The following is a 21467-nucleotide window of genomic DNA, read 5'->3' as shown; positions in this document are numbered from 1 at the left end:
CTCGTTGGCGGTTCCAAGCTGAGATACATGGCTAGAGGGAACCATGGTCTCTTCGACCAATAGGGTAGTATCGCTAAAATTTGAACTTCTTCCCTCAAAAGCCTCGATAGAAAACTCAAAATTAGTTGGCGAGGTGGGAAAGCATAAGCCGTATTGAAGACCCATGGGCATACCAGAGCGTCCACTGCTTCGGCCAATGGGTGCGGAAAGCGGGAGAAGAAACGGAGCAGCTTGTTGTTGTTCGGAGAGGCAAACAAATCCACCTGAGGATAGTCCCAGAGATTGACTATCTGCTGGAAGATGTGGGGGTGTAGAGACCACTCGTTGCTGTCCGTGAAATTCCTAGACAGCATATCTGCTTCCGTATTTAAACTGCCCGGAAGATACACAGCTTTTAAGCAGAGGAGATTCTTCTCTGCCCATAAGACTATTGGCTCCACCTCCCTGAGAAGGGATCTGCTGTGTGTGCCCCCTTGTCTCTGAAGATAAGACACTGCCGCTCTGTTGTCTAGACACAGCAACACCCTCTGACCTTTGATGATGGAAGTCAGGGCTAACAATGCTTGAAAAGCCGCTCTGATTTCCAGGATATTGGACACAATCCCGCTGGTAGGGAAAAGCCACCTTCCCTGTACCCTTATCTTCCCGCAATGGGCTCCCCAGCCCCGTCCGCTGGCATCGGACGTAATTGTGATCCATGAGGGAGAGTCTGGGTGATGTGACTTGGAAAGATTTGTTGGATCTGTCCACCAGTGTAGACTTCTGATCGTTGATGCGGACAGAATGTTTTTTTGAGATAGATGTAGTCTCTTCCATTGGGCCAGAAAGGCTACTTGAAAATACCTCAGATGCCAATGAGCCCAGGAGACTAAAGGGATGCAGGCCGACATTGTGCCTATTAGACTTAGACACTGAGAGGCTGTCAGAAAGGAACACTGCCGAAATCGGATCATTTTCTGTATAATGGCTTCCATCTTCTGGGGAGGTAAAGAAACCGATCTCTGTTTGGTGTTGAATAAGGCGCCCAGATATATCATCTCTTGAGTAGGTAGTATCTGGCTCTTCTCTAAGTTTATCAACCTTCCCATTTCCGCTAGTGCCTGCAGTAAAGTTTCTTTGTGGGCAATGAGCTGGTTTGGGTTGGAGGCCAGAAGCAAAATGTCGTCTAAATAGTGGTAAACTCTTAGACCTCTTTCTCGAAGTGGGGCTAAGGATGAGATCAGGATCTTTGTAAAAGCCCGTGGGGAGGTGGATAAACCGAAGGGAAGGGCTTGGAATTGGAGATGCAGTTGTCCCACTGCGACCCTCAGGTATTTTTGGAAAGAGGGGAGAACCGGGACATGCAGATAGGCGTCCTGCAGATCGATAGAGATCATCCAATCCCCTGGCTGAACGGCCTAGATAATCGTTTGCAGGGACTCCATTTTGAACTTTTCGAGAAGAATGTATCGGTTTAATCTCTTCAGTTCTATAACAGGTCTCCAACCGCCTGTTTTCTTTGGGACTAGAAAAAGGGTAGAATAGAATCCTTTGAAGTGCTCTTCCAGGGGAACAGGAATGGCTGCTTTCTGGAGCTGGAGAGATGTCAGGAAATTAGATAATGTTTGCGCCTTTTGTTGGGAGGCCGGCCACCTTGTTTGTTGGAACCAATCTTGAGGAGGATGACCTGAAAAACTCCAAAAGTGGCCCCAACGAATCTTTGACAGAACCCAAGGATCCTGGCAGCGGGCGGCCCAGATTGGAAAAAAAAGTCTTAGCCTGGCCCCTACTGGGGGGACAGGGTTAACTTGGCGTCAAACCTTTTTGACGCCTCTTGGGGAGTGGTAAGGACTTTATTTTTTCTGGGGTTTAGGAAAGAAGCTTGAGTGCCCCTCCAGGGCCTCCTGCCCTCTCTGGTCTGTTTAGACTGTCTGTAGTCCCGTGTATTAGATGGACGGAATCTTGCTGTGAATGGCCTTGACTTGCGAGATCTTCTGTCCTGTGGAAGCATGCCCGTCACTCTAGAGATAGCCGTATCCAGTTTTTCTCCAAACAAAGCCTTTCCGTCGAATGGGATCTTGCACCAGTTTTGCTTGGATGCAAGATCGGCTACCCTAGGTTTATGCCATAAAGCTCTTTTTGCCATCACGGAGCATAGATCTGACTGAGCAGCGGATGGAATCAATCGCCGCTTCTCCTACAAAATCTGCAGAAATTTTGAGCTCTTCAAGGGCTTTGATTATGTCCTCCTTCGGAACGTCCTGACGTAAAGCGGTCTCGATATTTACTGTCCAAGACCTAATAGCGGTAGATACCGAGTTGAGGGCAATTGCTGGTCTGCAAGCTGCGCCCGCCGCCAGATAGCCTTTTCGCAGATCAGAGTCAATCCTTCTGTCTAAGGGGTCCTTGAAGGAAGTTGAGTCCTCCATGGGCAGGGTGACATTTTTTGCCAGGCGGACCACTGCCGCATCTACTACCGGCATAGAGGATAAGGAATGCATATCTTGTTCAGCCAAAGGGTACAGCTTATTGAGACGACCCACCGACAATTTTTTATCCGTCTTTCGCCATTCGTTCTCAATAACCTCCTTAATTTCTCCCATTAAAGGGAAATAGATCTGCTTCCTTTTAAGGAATGGAAAGTAGGACTTGGATGTTTGGGGGGCGGGATCTTCCACTTCCTCCCAGGCAATGGCTTCTTTAACCGCCTGAATGAAGGGCTGAACTAGGGAATACTGGAACCCAGATGGATCCCCCTCATCCGAAGATCCTTCAGAGTCCGATTCCCTGGCTGGATGCTCTGCCGGAGGCAGCGGAGTAACTGTTGCAGAAGGACCGGGCCTTTCAGGATCTGGAACATAAGCAGGAGATGAGTGGTGATCAGATTGGGCCGGAACCAAAGCTGCCAGTTCTGAGATGGAATCTTTAACTGTTTGCTTGAGCAAATCGACCATTTGTTTGCTTTCTTGCTCCCGATTGGCCGCATAATCCCTCAGGCAATCCTTGCATACTAATTTATCTGGGAGGGGAGTTGCGCCACAAGCCCAACATTTCTTCCTGGAATTATGAGGAGGGGAAGATGGGGAATAGTCCTGCCTCCTTGATCTTGACCTTCCAGATCTATGGTGTGAGGATCGGGATCTATAATCTGCTCCGCTTTAAATATAATTCTATTTATTGACTTAAGAAATATATAACTGGATGATTTGGAGCAGTCGATCATTTAACTAGAGATGTAAAATGTTTGGAAATTGTGAAGCTTTGGGGGAAAAAACATTTTCTCCCGGGTTTTTTTTCTGGAAAAAATGGAAAGTTTGGTAAATTTGAAAAAAATTCAGTGTTGGGTAGTTTTACAAATTGATAGTCATTTTGTAGCACTGGGAAGGGGAAATGCTGTTTACTATATATAAAAGTATTATGCTTGAAATAAAAGTACATCTTATTCAGTAAATAAACTAAACTTGCTTTTAAATTTTTATTTTTTATTACAAATGGAATATTAAAGTGTTGTAAACTTCCGTATAATGTTTGTACTTATAGGTAAGCCTATAAAAAGGCTTACTTATAGGTACTGTAAATATCTCCTAAACTTGAACCGTTTAGGAGATATTTACTGTATACTACGCCGATGACGTCATCGGCGCATGCGCTCTGAAAGAACGGCTGCACGTGCCATTTCTTCAGAGCCCTGTGCCATGACTGGTGGCTCCCACATGCATGCATGGGAGAGACGTCACGTGGCGCCGGCCAGTAGCACACCTGGAGTCCGCAGACCCGTAAAGAAGACGGGTAAATTCTTGTAGCATTTGGAAAAGAATACTTCTCATAATTTCTGCAAATTTCAGCTTTGCTCTCAGCAGAAATTGCACCGGGGAAATGTTTCCAGACTCTAGATGTTGGACAATTTTACTGAGAGGAGGAAAAGAAAAAACAATTTAATGAGCAGTCTATAGGTAAACACTATGCTGTGGTGGTGGAGAACATTAATATGAATAATTTAAAGATTATAAAGATAAACAAATTTGTCAGACAAATTCCCCTTCTTACATGTCAATTAAGGCCTGATAGGACAGAAACTATTATCTACTGTATCCCAACAATCACCCAACTTCATACCTCCCAACTTTTGTGTGTAGGTATAGGACACACCCCTTGCTAAGCCCCTTGAAAGAGATTTATGCAAATAAAAATTATTAGTTAATAAACCCACAAGTGCTTTTTATTACCACCACTACTCCTTTGTACTGGCTTTTGAAATTTATAAATGTAGCAGTTTAGAAATTAGATGAAAGGTTTAGCACTGGGAAACACTTTTTGAAAGATAAAAAGTGCATTTTATGTACAGTTATATTGATCAGACCAAAATGAGAGACAAATGAGGATGAAAGAGGGGCAGAGGGGCTTTGTTCCAAATCAGGAACAATCCCTTGAAATTGGGGACAGTTAGGAGCTATGCAACTGTAGGAGGTACAAGATGAAGCCCACAAGCAAAATAAACTAGAGCCTTTCCCCTGCAATGCCCCCTAGTGGCAGATATGCATATTTCTCTTGTTGGAGAACTGCATATAGAAATACAGTGTTACTTGAATTGTATTCCAGGATTTGCTTGTCTTCGACTGAGAGAATTTGCAATAATTTATGACTTTATATAAAGCCTCTGAAAGGTCTTCGTGTTATATAGCTTGAATATCATGTCATAGATATAATATTTATCATTGTAAAAGAACATATTACACCAGGCATTGCCAAGCTGCGGCCCGGGGGCCGCATTCAGCCCGGAACCACAGGCAATGCGGCCCACTGCCCCCTGACAATTATTTATTTTTTTGCTGGGGAGGAAGGAAGTTGAGTCAGGGGCACGGCCACGGCGGCTTCCAACTAAGTGTAGGCAGAGGCTGCCTCAGAGGGGATCATCCACTGGTTCTGTTAAATTAGTGCTGGGGGGGCGCAGCAGCTCGGGAAGGGCCAAGCGCTGTTTTATTACTTATATACCTTTTAACTATAGTATTTTTATTTTTATTTTTTTTATGCGGCCCGAGAAAATTTCTCTACACTCAATGTGGCCCAGAGAAGCCAAAAGGTTGGACACCCATGTATTACACACTTCTTTCTTTTTTCAAATTTTTCCGGAAAAAGGTAAAAAACGGCTTTGAAAAAAACATTTCTTTCCCCTAATTTTTCGGTTTTTTTTCTAAGCCTTCTCATCCCTACATTTAACTGATAAAATGGTTTATGCAAAAGACATTTCTCAGATAACTCTCACCTGAAATTTTATGTATTTTTTTTTTATTGGACAATCAGTCTTTTTTTCCTTCTGAAGATCTAACAGTTGTATGGATAAGCATTTCCTGTACATGGAAGCCTTGTTTCTATGTTATCTGGTACCACTGCATGGTATTTTTGCAAACATACAATTCTAGCATAAGGAAAGAGCTTTACTGTTTATAGTACTATCAAGCGTAGGAAAGATCTCATGTTTATCTGATGAGCACTTTTGGCTGTGATCAAAATAAATGAACTGTTTTATCTAAAATTGCACAAACAATTACAACACATACAGCATTATCAAACGCCCACCACAAAGGCATCACATTGTTCAGATGAATTACAAAAAAAAAAGTCCATGTACAGTCATTCTTTGATCTTGAGTCACTGTATTGTTGACAATAAACAAAGTGTTTTATGCTTGTTATGAGGCCCTCCGAGGCTGGAAGTGAAGAGCCCAATATCAGATCCAGTGGATTCCTTCTTCTCTGTGTCTTGCAGCTGTTAATCAATGCAGGATAGCAGAAGAGAGAGGGAAGAGAGGTCATAGCTTTTTATTCTAAGATCAAAGGAGTTCCTGCACTTGAATAGTCAGTGTTTACATAATCACTACAAAAGGCTGCAGCCATCACACTACCTCTCCAGTAACCCAGGCTATTGTCCCTCAGACAATCATTCATTAGGCAAAAAACCCATGGAGCTGCATCCACTGCTGTTCAGGGTAGCAAGTGTGGGGTAAGATATGTCTAGGGGCGGAGAGTGTATGGCAGATGATACTCAGCCCCATCTTTTCATCCCATCCTCTAATTTACCCAGTCATTGACCTCTGGGATGTGATTAAAAAAAGCAGATAGCTGCTGCTTGCCTGAACTTCACACAGAGGTCCTCTATGCTTTCATGTAGATGTCTAGAGGAGGGGGAGACCTCGGCAGTGGAAGATGGATATGCAGACAACTGAGAGCACAGATGGGGAGCGCTCTTTTAATTTATTATACTGAACAGTTAATAGGCAGCTTCTGTCAGAGGATTACTTCTAGGAGCTGCCTAGAAACTTCTCTATGAGTATTTTATAGTTGTCAACTAAATTCAATGTCTAGAGGCTTTTTGCTGCAGTTGCATATGTGGAAACTTAGGGATGAGTAAAATTGGGTATTTCCATTTTGCAACAGATTTCGTATAAAAAAATTAGGACATTACGTCATGTCTAAGGGGGAGGAAATATTAAAGTGGTTGTAAACATCCCTCTACTGATTGTACATATAGTTAAAGCGGCAGTATACTCCGCTTTTTAACTTTTACCTACAGGTAAGCCTATGATAAGGCTTACCTGTAGGTAAAATTAATATCTCCTAAACCTTCACGGTTTAGGAGATATTTTCCCTGCATGCAGCGGCTGACACCAGCCGCGCATGCGCTCTGAAGTTCCGGTGGACCTTCAGAGCTCCTTGCCATGTGCGGGAGTGACGTCATCGCATCTCTGGCCATTCAGCCACCGAACCCGGAAGAGACACCGAGAGAAGATGTCGGCTGCCTCAGCGGTTTCCGGGCGACCGTGTCGGGGCTTCGTTCTGTCATTGCTGCTGAGGCTTCCATCTTCACCTGGTCTTCCTTCCGGGTTCACAGGCTGCAGCTGCTTGTATGGCCGAGCCGCGATGACGTCACAGGAGTCTCAGCCTGGGCACACAGCTCTGAAGGAAATATCACTGGTTGCTGCTTCCTGGAATATCTCTTAAATAGTGCACATTTCGGAGATATACATTTTTCCTACAGGTAAAAACACCCCTTCCTAACCAATGACACCACATAGCTCCTAGTTCACTCCCTGAACATCTCTCCCCTCAACAACTGCAACTCCCTCCTCATTGGATTACCTCTACATAGGCTATCTTCCCTTCAGTCCATCATGAATGCTGCTGCCAGGCTCGTCCACCTTACCAACCATTTAGTGTGTGCTACTCCTCTCTATCAATCCCTCCATTGGCTTCCACTTACCACTTACAAATTAAATTAAAAATACTAACAACAGCTTACACAGCCATCCACAACTCCCCCAGTTACATCACTAACCTAGTCTCAAAATACCAACCAAATTGTTCTCTTCGTTCCTCCCAAGACTTCCTGCTCTCTAGCGCCCTTGTCACCTCCTCACATACTCGCCTCCAGGACTTTTAATGAGCCTCTCCTATCCTTTTTAACTACCTACCCCAATCTGTTCAACTATCTCCTACTCTGTTTGCTTTTAGACGATCCCTGAAAACCCTCCTCTTCAGAGAAGCCTATTCTGCCTCTTCATAACAACTGTACTTTTATTTTTACCATCAGATGATTCCTCACAATTAATAACTTTTGTAGCTCTTGACCCTTCCTCCTAAATTGTAAGCTCTAACGAGCAAGGCCCTCTGATTCCTCTTGTATTGACTTGTATTGTAACTGTATTGTATGCCGTCATGTTGTAAAGTGCTGCGCTAACTGTTGGCGCTACATAAATCCTGTATAATAATAATTATAAGCTTAACTGTAGGTAAAAATCACATTTAGGAGTTTACTACCACTTTAGGTTCAGCTAAGAAAGCTGATAACTTTGTTTTAGATTTCAGTTCAGTCCACAAGAAGTTTCAAGGACACGAGATTTCCGACAGGATCAACAGGGATTTTTGTGTACTCCCAGAAAATGTACTTAGCATTAAAAAAAAAAGAAAGCAAGTAAAGCCACGGCATCTAAGGACTTGTAGATGCAATATATTACGTTTTTGTTCTTCGGTTTACATTTTTAGGGTGACCTTTGGTGGTTTGTAATGGATTTTAAATTGTCATAAGGTTTACCAAAGCTCTTTTTAACAATACTTGACCTATTCTTGTGCCAGAAGCCCTAGACCTAATGGTAACCCTAATGCTAGCTTTAAACCTAATACTAACCCTAACAATAACCTAATCCTTTTTTTTTCTTTATAAACTAAGCCATGTGATGATCACCATGTCAACAATTTCATTAATTACCAGAAAGTATTTTCAGCAAAGCCAAAACTGGTCATTTTGCTGAAAAATCAAATTCAGTTTAACCCGCCACTCATACCTAGTGGTACAATCCCATGAACAATTATTCTTTAAAGGGTTAAAATCCCAGATTATTGTATCTCTAAAAATTGCTAGGTAGGGGTAAAGTTCCTCTTTAACAATCTTGTAGTAAATATCATTCGTGCCAACATGTAAAATAATTTGCAGATTGGTGTTGCTGCTCAAAAAGTGAATCTATGTGTATCACAAACAGTTTGATCTCAGAGAGCCACAAATTATGTGGTTTAATTACCTGGAATGTAGATACATTTTCTCATTTCAAATGCTGCACTTTTATAAATATTAGTAACCAAATGTAACATTCTGAGACAATGTGCTATGTTTAAGACCGCATTCACACTGGTACGACTTGGACCGCGACTTGTCAGCCTGACAAGTCGCGGTCCTCACGCTCCCATTGTGTAGTACAGGAGCCATTCTAATAGGAGCGACACAAGTTGCTCCGACTTAGAAAAAGGGTCCTGTACTACTTCGGGGCGACCCGGAGGTGACTTGCATTGACTTCCATTATGTGAAGTCCGTGAAAGTTGTGCCAAAGTCGCGCTGCACGCAACTTCACAGGTCGCCCCCTAAGTCGGAGCGACCTAATGTGAACGGAGGCTAATTGTTTTTTAAAAGAAGTTAAAACCACCTAAAGTAGTAAGAACACATTTTCAAAACCCAACACTATAACAGAAAATCAGAGATGCTTAATAGATATAAAAAACATCCACAGCTAGATTTCACTCTGCAAGGTGCAATGTCTCTTGGAAAGTGCAGCCTCACTTGCAAAGTGAATATTATAATTATTATTCTTCTTCTTATTATTAATTATTATTATAATATGGGATTATTTAGCTCAAACAGTTTAAGCTGCAATTTACAATATAAGTATAGGAATAAATAAAAGTAGGAATCAGAGAGCCCTGCTCGCTAGCACTTACAATCTAAGAGGGAGGGTCAAGAGCTATAAAAGGTAATAACTCTGGGATGAGCTGATGTAGAAAATAAAAGTACAGCTGTTAGGTGGAGGGGGGAAGAAAAGGGTTTTCAGGGATCATCTAAAAGTGAACAGAATAAGAGATAGTCAGACAGATTGGGGTAGAGAGTGCCAGAGGAAGGTAAAGGCTCAGGAGAAGTCCTGGAAGCAAGCATGGGAGGGGATGACAAAGAAGCTAGAGAGCAGGAGGAACAAAGAGAATGATTAGGTTGGTATTTTGAGACTAGGTTAGTGATGTAGCCTATTTGCCTTTATTAAACACAGGCCCCAGCCCTGTGTAAGCTCAGACAACATCCACAATAAATCTTGCACAGGTTTTAAACTTCCAGCTATGATGGAGGGGCAGATTAGCAGGGAAGGTGAGTTTGGGTGGGGGTTAGTGGTTTTAGGAGAGCCTCCGATTTTACCCTGATTTAACAAAGTGACAGGGTCTCCTAAAAGTAAAACTAAAGTCTACAGGGTGTGAGTGGCTCTTTCTATAATGTACAAAAATACATTGACTACATGCACATTTTGGCACACATACCTACTACAGTGCCCCCTTTCAGCCCTGCTCTGTTGTTTTCCACCAATTCTTCCAAGTCCTGTGCCCCTCCGCTTTGGCTGTTGGGTGATCGCTGATTATGTGAATCTTGGGTACATGCACTGAAGTTATTTAGGGCCCAGCACCATCCAGGGAGTGTAAACTTCCCTGTTGAGTGTACACACAACAAAAAAAAAATGCCAGTGAAAAGAAGAATATGTATTTAGACTTGCATGTGTTATCTACCCCAAAAACTCAACTTCCTAACAATTTTATGGTTAAAAAGTTTAGAGCTAAAACATAGAAATCCATCCAGTCCATGCAGCTTCTGATCCAGAACCACCTTAAACCAACCCATGTATAATGGTAAATCCAGAACAGGATATATGTTTTTATAGTGGTCTGTAGGGTGGCCATACATCCAGGGGGATACTTGCACTGTATGCAGTTCTGTATGCAGTTTATACATTAGTATGCAACAATGGAATAGGTATGATTGTATTGGGTATTTGTAGCAACCATAAGTGGATGAAAAAGTTAACGGAAGGAAAACAGTAATAAAAATGTGTCTATTGTTTGTTCTGGTTTTATGGATACAGTATGTGATTACAGCATTACAATTTACAACAATGCATGGAGGAAGCCTATTCGTTATAGCTGGCCTAAAAATGCTTAAAATGCACCAGAAAAGTTATATATATATACTTTATATATATACACATAAAATCCTATATATCCACAATCCTATACCCACAGTTGATCCAGTGGAAGGCAAAAAAAAAAAAAAAAAAACAATAAAGCATGATCCAGTTTGCTCCAGCAGGAGAGAAAATTCCTTCCTTAACCCCTGAGAGGCAATCAGATATTCCCTGGATCAACTTTACCAATAAATATTAGTACCCAGTTATAATATGTGTCTCTAGGAAAGAATCCAAGCCTTTCTTAAAACAATCCACTGAGCTGGCCAGAACCAGCTCTTAAGGGAGTCTGTTCCACATTTTCACAGCTCTTACTGTAAAGAAGCCTTTCCATATTTGGACATTAAATCTCTTTTCCTCCAGACATAACGAGTGCCCCCTTGTCCTCTGTAATGACCTTAAAGTGAATAACCCAACACCAAGTTCCCTATATGGACCCCTTATGTATTTATACATGTTTATCATATGCCCCCTTAATATTCTCTTCTCAGGAGAGAATAAATTCAGTTCCTCTAATCTTTTCTCATAGCTGAGCTCCTCCATGCCTCTTATCAGTTTGGTTGTCCTTCTCTGCATTTTCTCCAGTTCCCCAATATCCTTTTTATGAACTGGTGCCAAAATTGAACTGAATATTCCAGATGAGGTCTTACTAATGATTTGTACAGGGGCAAAATGATATCTCTCTCTCTGGAGTCCATGCCTCTGTTAGTACAAGAAAGGACTTTGCTTGCTTTGGAAACTGCAGCTTGGCATTGCATGCTATGAATCAAATAAACCTGAATGACTCAAATAAATGTATAGAATGCCCTCATGGCTCACGGCAAAAATGATTGTCTGATTTCTATTTTGTACTTTGTATTTTTTCTAAATATAACATTATATTATTGCAAAATTATTTTATATATACAGTAACTCACAAAAGTGAGTAGACCCCTCACATTTTTGTATATATTTCATTATACCTTTTTATCTGACAACACTGAAGAAATGACACTTTGCTACAATGTAAAGTAGTGAGTGTACAGCTTGTATAACAGTGTAAATTTGCTGTTCCCTCAAAAAAACTCAACACACAGCCATTAATGTCTAAACCGCTTGGAACAAAAGTGAGTACACCCCTAAGTTTAAATGTCCAAATTGGGCCCAGGGTGTCAATATTTTGTATGGCCACCATTATTTTCCAGCACTTCCTTAACCTTCTTGGGTATGGAGTTCACCAGAGCTTCACAGGTTGCCTCTGGAGTCCTCTTTCACTCCTCCATGACGACATCACAGAGCTGGTGGATGTTAGAGACCTTGTGCTCCTCCACCTTCCGTTTGAGGATGCCTCACAGATGCTCAATAGGGTCTACGTCTGGAGACATGCTTGGCCAGTCCATCACCTTTACCCTCAGCTTCTTTAGCAAGGTAGTGGTCACCTTGGAGTTGTGTTTGGGGTCGTTATCATGTTGGAATACTGCCCTGTGGCCCAGTCTCTGAAGGGAGGGGAATCATGCTCTGCTCAGTATGTCACAGTACATGTTGGCTTTCATGGTTCCCTCATTGAACTGTAGCTCCCCAGTGCTGGCAGCACTCATGCAGCCCCAGTGTCATTTCTTCAGTGTTGTCACATGTAAAGATATAATAAAATATTTACAAAAATTTGAGGGGTGTACTCACTTTTGTGAGATACTGTATATACTGTATATATATATATATATATATATATATATATATATATATATATATATATAAGATAGCACCAATGAAGTTCCTGAAATTCCGGAAGAAAAACTCCATTATTACAGTGTCCCCTAAACCCAGATGACCAGATCCTAATTCCAGTCAGCCAATTATGTAAAAAGATGTTGAAGACTTTTTTTTTTGTATTAAAGTAACAAACATGTTATACTTACCTGCTCTGTGTAATGGTTTTGCACAGAGCAGCCCTGATCCTCTTCTTCTGGGGTCCCTTGTCAGCGCTCCAGGCTCCTTTTTGTCAGGTGCCCCCACAGCCACTTTCCATTTCCATTGACACAGACAGCGGGACTCGGCCCCAGCCCCCACTCCTGTGTCACAGAATTTGATTGGAAGCAGTGGGAGCCATCGGCTGCACTTGTGCACATCACTGGATCGAATCGGGCTCAGGTGAGAAGAAGAAGGGGTAAAAATGCAAAAAAAAAAGCAAGTAAAATATGGCGCAAAGTAGAGTGGGGTGGTGGGAATGGGGGGATATACTTGTTAATTTGGGAAAATAAATTAAAAAGCAACAACAATGTTTTGGGATACAGTAACATAAAAACACTAAGATTCAGGCTGCAGCTGTCTCAAGAAAAGATTTTTGTCTCTTGCATTTTTTTTTCTTCACGTTTAAATTGGATTACACAGTTCTCCTCTTTTTTTTGTGCATATCTCTGCCCAGCCCCTTCCCCTTTTGCCTTTATAAGCACTCAAGACCATTGGTCTGTATGGTTTAACAAAGGGGAGGTCCTTGTTGCCCTAAAACGCGTGGCAATGCCTCCACACCACCCACGGCCTCCTCTTGGAACTTGTGAGTCTTGGAACACTGCCACCTCGCCACTCTGGCTCTAGCAATGGTTTACTCTCAGGCATCGGCTCTACCATCCCAGCCTGCTGACAGGACTACCATCACTGCACTGCACCCATCTAGCTGATCGCTACAGACTCCTGCCAACACTGCCACAGCTGATCAGTCGCCATTCTAAGAATCTCCATCAGCGGAGTCACCACAGCCTGCCGACCAGACTTCCACCCCTTCGGTAAATCCCCTCAGCTGATCTCCACAGTCTCCTGCTGTCTCCATCTTGCAGCTGACCTGCCGCCATCCACAGCACCTTCTCAGCCAAACGGATGTCCTCTCCCAGCGGCTCCTACAGCCTCATCGCAGAGACCCAGCTGCACCCTGCCGAGCTCTACAGTGCAAAGTTTCGACAAGGATACATGTTTTTACAATTTCACCAAATGTGATTGGCACCTTTCATTTATCTCTGGCTTCAATTGTTTTTAGACTAATTGTATTTAGTTGGCGGCACTTTCCACTCCTCCTTGTATACAAAGAAAAAGAAGGGGAAAATCATTAAGGCTTTACAACCACTTTAAATTAAAAAACAAAAATATATAGTCTTTGCAGCTTAACAGTCCCTAGATGAGGGGGTTGTTTTTTTTAATTTTTTTTCCCTAATTTTTACCTGTCAATCCTGCAAATTCACCACTTCCTGTCCCTGGGTGGCTATGCTTACTCTGTCCCTGCATCTATAGAGGGAGTCTTGGGGTTGTCATCAAGGCTGGCCTTCAAACATGTCTTTCTATCTTCACCTTTATTACATGAAGGGAGATTAGTAGTTTACAGAAGGAATATAACATTGTTTTATTGTTTTATTCTTCTGGGTCAGCTCACAGGAAGTGACAAGGACCCAGCATTTCTGGCAAGATCAACAGGTATTTTCTGTACTTGCTGCAAAATAATCTTAGCCTGAAAAAAGAAACATCTAATCCTTTCCAGTCCACTGGCCCAGAAAGTTCCCATTGCTATTGGAATGAATTGGCTGGGAAGAATTATTATGCTATTCATGCTACAGTAGCTGTTGTTGGGAGGGTATTATTGTGGAAAGAAGCTGCAGAGAGAGGATGGGACTAAAGGTGCCCACAGACTTTAGCGAATAAACACCCACTCTGGTTGTTTATAGTCAAATTTGGGGAACATTCATATGCTGATAGACATCTCTGTGACCATGGAAGTGGCTTTCTGGCTGAGCAGGCTCTGGGTTAAGCCCCGTACACATGGGCCGAATGTCTGACGGAATCAGGTGGTTCAATAGCATAATACCAGGGGGTATTATGCGATTCGGCACTGCGTGACTTTAACGGACAATTGCGCGGTCGTGGGACGCTGTACCTAAACTAATTTGACGTCCTTTTTTTCCCACAAACAGAGCTTTCTTTTGGTGGTATTTGATCACCTGTGCGATTTTTTGATCACGCGCTATAAACAAAAAAATAGCGTCAATTTTGCAAAAATAACAATATTTTTCACATTTTTTTATATGAAATTCCCCAAAAAAAAAAGTAAAAATCAAAATTTTTTAACATTTTTGGCCAATTTGTTTTATGCTACTTATGTTTGGTAAAAAAAATTGCAAAAAGCGTATTTTGATTGGTTTGCGCAAAAGTTATTGAGTTTACTAACAAAGGGAAAGATTTTTGTCATTTTTGTTGTTTTTTTTTTAACGCGTAATGGCGGCGATCTGCGATTTTTTTTGCAGTACTGCGACATTGCGGCAGACAGATCGGACCCTTGACTGACATTTTTGACACTTTTGGGGTTACCAGTGACATTTCTACAGTAATCAGTGCTATATGTATGCACTGTTACTGTAAAAATACACTGGCAGTGAAGGGGAGAGGGCTGTGTGTGTCCCTAGGGGGGTGTCCCTAGGGGCGTGATTCTAACTGTGATTGGCTGTCTGTTGAGCTGTAGTTACACTGATCAACGGTCCTACATAGTAGAACCGTATGATCGGTGTCTCTACACAGGGGAGAATGACAGGCAGCTTGTTTACACAATCTGCCTGACCTTCTCCCTCTCCCCCGCCGATCGCAGAATGAGCGGCGGACATCGTGTCCGCCGGTCACACGCGCGGGGGGGTCCGTGACCGCGCGGGAGCGCGCCGCCGGCGGCGGGCGCTCGCTCCCCAGAGCCTCACAGGCTAGTGACGTATATTTACGTCACTTTGCCTGTGAGGGGCTGACCGCCGCAGTAAATCTACTTGCGGCAAGTGGTTAAAGCAGGGACCAATGTGATCTGTAATGATTTATGTACTCTGTAATGGATTACATATTTTGTTGCCATATCAATCATTAAAAATGCAAAATAAATAAATAAAAAATTAAAATCTAACATTAAAATAAAGCCGAGAAATATAAAATAGTCAGCAAAACATGTAATAATGTCTCTGAAGACCTCAGATCACTTTAATGTCATTACCACATATCAACAAACATGGATTCAAATATTTGAAAAACGCCTTAAATTATTTAAAAGCCAAGAAAATTAGAAAATAGTAATTGAATGTTAAATTACTAAAACAGGGATAGACTTAATGTAAAGTGGAAAAAATATTCAAGGGAGCATCCATTTTCAGGGATAAAGTCCTTGGTAACTATGGTTATGGTGCTGATAAATATAAATTTTAAAAAGCCAAAAAACCTATTAGTTCAGTGTTTTCTTATCACAGTGAACAAGCGGACTTCCCTTTCAGACCTTCTAACACATTATTATAAGATGGATTACCCACAAAAAGGCATGCCCTCATGCTGTGATATATGGCTGGCTTGCTTGATTGAACACATTCAGCATGTGGTCCTGGACAACTGTGCCTCACAAAGCATCTAAGAATACTCAGGTTTGTCTATATCTGTACAGTCTGTACAGGATGCTACCACAATAGTGGGGATTGTAACTCTTTAATGACAGTGTTTAAAAAGAAGTTGGTGTATTGAGGTTAATAGCAGAGAATAAGGTGCTGTTGACATTAACAGTATTAAAGTGGGAGTAAACTCCCTTGTATGATTATTACCTATAGGTAAGCCCATAATAAGACTTACCTCTAGGTACTGTAAACAGGGCAGCTGTTAGAAATCACGGGGCCTTGCCAACTGGGCCCTCCATTCCCAAAAATATTAAATGATATTTTTGCTAAGATGCCATGGCTGCGATGCTATGCTTCGCAGCCATGATATAAACAATACCCTCATTGATAAATACCCATTTATGTGTAGGTAGTTCCCAACTAATTGAGAAACGATATAGCGCTTGCTGATATGTGCAGGAACTAGCGGATTAATTGTATGTAAAATTAAAATTGCATGACTAAGAACAGTAAAATTGGGCTAACCCCTATACAATACATATATAAATAAATAAATAGTGAATGTACCAATAATCAAGTCCAAAATACAATATAATATCAAAATGCAAAGTGATATATAATATAGTTCATAGGTGGCCCATTTGTAGTTTCTCAAAAGAACAAAGGGCCAAAAAAATGAAAAAATGAGAAAAAGTGCTGGTGCTTGGTGTTAATTCCTCCAATGAGATAAAGTGTTCATTCATGCAGACACTGAGGGAAGATGTACACTCACCAGATAGGTTGGGTCTCTACTACCTTACGGTAAAGAGACCATCAGAGCTTTGTGTGACCCTCCAGGTCTGGATGGCAGCAACTGCTGGGCTCCTTTCCCTCTTTAACCAGGATCCCCCAGGCGGGATATGCGGGCTCCGTGCGGTTCCTCCAGTGGTGTATGGGGAAATAAGAAGGAGGCTCCAGATAGTGCCGTATCGTTTACAACGGATTTATTGTGCCAAAAAGTACATTTACATTAAAAATAATGCTGTGCAATCCCTATGATGGATGTCTGTAGCGTGGAGAGCGGTTTGTGTTTTTGTACCATTCTTTATTCTTGTTGTGTTCTTAGGCAAAATTGTGAGTGTTCTCACAATGTGAACCTGCAGGGAGATCCACAAGTGTCAGCAATAAGGTAGTACAGCCAATCCTCCGGCTCAGCAGATGCCTGGGCCCCCTCTGGAACTGATAGGGCTCGGGTCCAGCACAGGAGGGCTGGCTGTACTGCCTTATCAGCGACCCTGACTGTAAATATCTCCTAAACCTTTGCACAGTTTGGGAGATATTTACTTTAGTTGCAGTGGGTGACGTCACCGTCGCATGTGCTCTGAAGGAACGCCACGGGTATGCTGTAAACAGGGAAGTGACGTCATCACCGGCTAGGCAAATCAGATAGCCAAAAGCCGTGAACCTGGAAAGAGGACTGGGTAAAGAAGGAAGTGCCTTCAGCTGTGACAGCGCAACGCTGGAGGGCTTCGTTTTCAGGGCAAATCTGTCATAATGTGCTAGTACACAATGCATACCAGGACTTTATGATTTAAACTGCCTGGGGCCCGATTTTAATTTTTCTTTTATGCATTTTACTACCGTTTTAGCTGTTGAAATAAAATTATAATTTCTTTTTAAAGCAGCCCATAGATTAGTCATTTTTTTTAATCAACCAGCGACTTGATGTGGATGGGGGAATACTCCCCGCTCAGCTATTGTAATCTGACAGCGGGGAGACTTCTTGCAGCGCTGATCGAGCAGGGAAATTCCAACAGGGCTACTGCTGAACCGGCTGATGTGGATGGGGAAATACTCCCTGCTAAGCTATTGTATGCTGACAGCGGGGAGACTTCTTGCAGCGCTGATCGAGCGGGGAAAATCCAACAGGGCAACTACTGAACTGGCTGAATTTCGATCCATGTATGGCCTAAGAGTCATAAATTGGTTACTGTACCATAACCTCGATAAAATGGATCAGTGCAATAAAACAGGAATATTGTATCAATACTTACCCTAGCTATTTTTTTCTGGTACATATCTATGGAAGCAAACAAATGGTAAACAATGGCATCATGTTGCCATACAGGTGCCAAGAAAAGGAAAAAGTTATTAATACTTACCATCATTTTCCTTTGCAAAAATGTAATATATTGCATTTACTAGTCTTAAAATGTGGTGGCCGCATTACTTTTTATTTTTCAGGTGAAAAATAAAGAACATACCCACTGATCCTGCCAGAAATGCAGGTATCCTTGTCCCTTTCTGTGAGCTGAACTGAAACCACAAACACTGCTATCTTTCTTCTGTAAACTACAAATCTCCCACCTCCCATGTAAAAGAGATGAAGAAAGGCAGACATGTTAAAAACCTCTTGGCGCCGAGTGCATGCAAAAATGCGGCCTTTTGGTGGCCGGGCACCAAGCAGCTGTATATTTGCGTGCAGTAGCGCCAACTGCGCACATTGACCGGCAGTTTACGGAAAACTACTGATCGCTCCTTGCGATCTGGCGTTTTCCCATCATGTGACCGCCGCCCGTGACAGCAAATCACTACAGTCACATGTCCATAAGCCCCGTGCCACCTCCCGGCATAGCAAACCCCTTAAAGGGCAAGTGGAAGCCCGAGCCAAGGGGTTAAAGTATAGCTAAAGGCAAAACTTTTTTTTTGTCTTGGATCTACCTGTGCTGTGCACAGAAGATGGGTGGAAGGCTTCACAGGTTTGACCACTGCCTTGCTAATGAATCTGAGGGTAAAAGTGATGGACTGGCCAAGCATGTCTCCAGACCTAAACCCTGGAGAGGGATTGGAACACCTGTCAATTTTTATTGCTATCTGTGCCCCCATCAGGGAGATTCACTTTCTCTTTTGTTCTGTTTACTCTTACTATCAAAAGCAAAAGTTAAAGAAATTCCCAAATTTTGGGTTGACCCCAAAAAAGTTTTAGAGGGAAAATCTTTCAATAGTGATACTAGTACAGGTGACCTGGGGGGCCCAAAGGGGATTCCCTTGGACATGTAATATTTTTTGCTCAGCACTCAGTGGACAGTAGGGATGCGCATCTATGATCATGTCAGGGATATTTTCTTTCATATAATGCTATAATGCATATGTGTGGCCATGATTATGGCCACACATGAAGAACCAAAATGACTGATGGAAGAGAAGGCCAATAGCTGTGAGAGAGGGGCCAAAGACAGAAGAGATTAGGAGGAGAGGGGGTTGATGATGATTGATGTTCAGACAGGAAATCAAAAGGACTGAGTATTGCTGCTCCAGCTTCGAGGGATTATATTGTGGGGATGGAAGTTTGCAGAGAATTGAGAGTAATAATTTTCAGCACACTCAAAGACTTGCTTCAAGAATGGAAAATAGATAAGGCTGGAGTTCAGCTTTAAAATAGGCCTGTTATGGCCCTTGGCAAAGTTTAACAATAAAGTGTATGCTGTAGTGATATACAGATCCAGGTATCCAGGAAGTTACAATTGCGTGCAACTTTCAAATTTTCCCATAAACTGTAAACCCTACTGGCTCTTTAGAACAATGAATATACTGTATTCTTCCCATACATCTGGATTCTGCATTGGAAAGGATGACATCACTGTCCTACCGGTAACATCCCAAGATTATCCAAAATTCGCAGATGTTCCTGCATGTGCATTACCAGGACTTTCTCAGAAGGACCATCAAACCGCCCTCACCTAGGTGCTGTGCACAGAAGATTGGTGGAAGGCAAGTCTCTTACAGTAATTCAGTAGAGTTTCTTTTGGGAGGGGGCAGTATGAAAAAAAGAGGACCTAACATTTTAGTTTTATCACTTCCCATTCAGCCTATAGTGATAGAACCTAACCCCCCCGACCCCCCCCCCCCCTAGATACGCGCCTCCTGCACACTCTGGCAGTCTCGCTGTGGCTCAATCTGTCACACACTGTGTCCACCAGCAGATGAGAGATAAGTGTACTGGGCTGGACCCGGTATCATGTGATTGCTGTGACCAATCATAGTGATCACATGACCGTTATACATAATCAATGGCTTTCATTCATAGCCATTCATTGTGTATAATTGTGATCTCTGTGACAGGGACCATCACAGTGCATTGTACCATGTAATAGCTGTGGCCAATCACAGCTATCCCAATAGTACATAATGGCAATCAATGGATTCAATTCATAAAAATGATTGCTTATAACACCATTGTAAGCAATCATAGTGTTAAAAAAGCCTGATCACCTCCCCAGAATCGTATAGTGCCACTATGGTAACAATGCACTACCCTGGTCACAGTATGTAACAAATATATATATATATACAAATTTTATATATATATATACAGTGGGTACGGAAAGTATTCAGACCCCCTTAAATTTTTCACTCTTTGTTATATTGCAGCCATTTGCTAAAATCATTTAAGTTCATTCTTCTTCCTCATGAATGTACACATAGCACCCCATACTGACAGAAAAACACAGAATTTTTGACATTGTTGCAGATTTATTAAAAAAGAAAAACTGAAATATCACATGGTCCTAAGTATTCAGACCCTTTGCTCAGTATTTAGTAGAAGCCCCCTTTTGATCTAATACAGCCAGGAGTCTTTTTGGGAAAGATGCAACAAGTCTTTCACACCTGGATTTGGGGATCCTCTGCCATTCCTCCTTGCAGATCCTCTCCAGTTCTGTCAGGTTGGATGGTAAACGTTGGTGGACAGCCATTTTTAGGTCTCTCCAGAGATGCTCAATTGGGTTTAAGTCATGGCTCTGGCTGGGCCATTCAAGAACAGTCACGGAGTTGTTGTGAAGCCACTCCTTCGTTATTTTAGCTGTGTGCTTAGGGTCATTGTCTTGTTGGAAGGTAAACCTTCGGCCCAGTCTGAGGTCCAGAGCACTCTGGAGAAGGTTTTTGTCCAGGATATCCCTGTACTTGGCCGCATTCATCTTTCCCTCGATTGCAACTGTCGTCCTGTCCCTGCAGCTGAAAAACACCCCCACAGCATGATGCTGCCACCACCATGCTTCACTGTTGGGACTGTATTGGACAGGTGATGAGCAGTGCCTGGTTTTCTCCACACATACCGCTTAGAATTAAGGCCAAAAAGTTCTATTTTGGTCTCATCAGACCAGAGAATCTTATTTCTCACCATCTTGGAGTCCTTCAGGTGTTTTTTAGCAAACTCCATGCGGGCTTTCATGTGTCTTACACTGAGGAGAGGCTTCCGTCTGGCCACTCTGCCATAAAGCCCCGACTGGTGGAGGGCTGCAGTGATGGTTGACTTTCTACAACTTTCTCCCATCTCCTGACTGCATCTCTGGAGCTCAGCCACAGTGATCTTTGGGTTCTTCTTTACCTCTCTCACCAAGGCTCTTCTCCCCCGATAGCTCAGTTTGGCCGGACGGCCAGCTCTAGGAAGGGTTCTGGTCGTCCCAAACGTCTTCCATTTGAGGATTATGGAGGCCACTCTGCTTTTAGGAACCTTAAGTGCAGCAGAAATCTTTTTGTAACCTTGGCCAGATCTGTGCCTTGCCACAATTCTGTCTCTGAGCACTTCAGGCAGTTCCTTT

This window comes from Pelophylax lessonae, assembly GCF_965119305.1.
Source record: "Pelophylax lessonae genome assembly, chromosome: 12".
Lineage (NCBI taxonomy): Eukaryota > Metazoa > Chordata > Amphibia > Anura > Ranidae > Pelophylax > Pelophylax lessonae.
Note: the sequence above shows the minus strand (reverse complement) of the source record.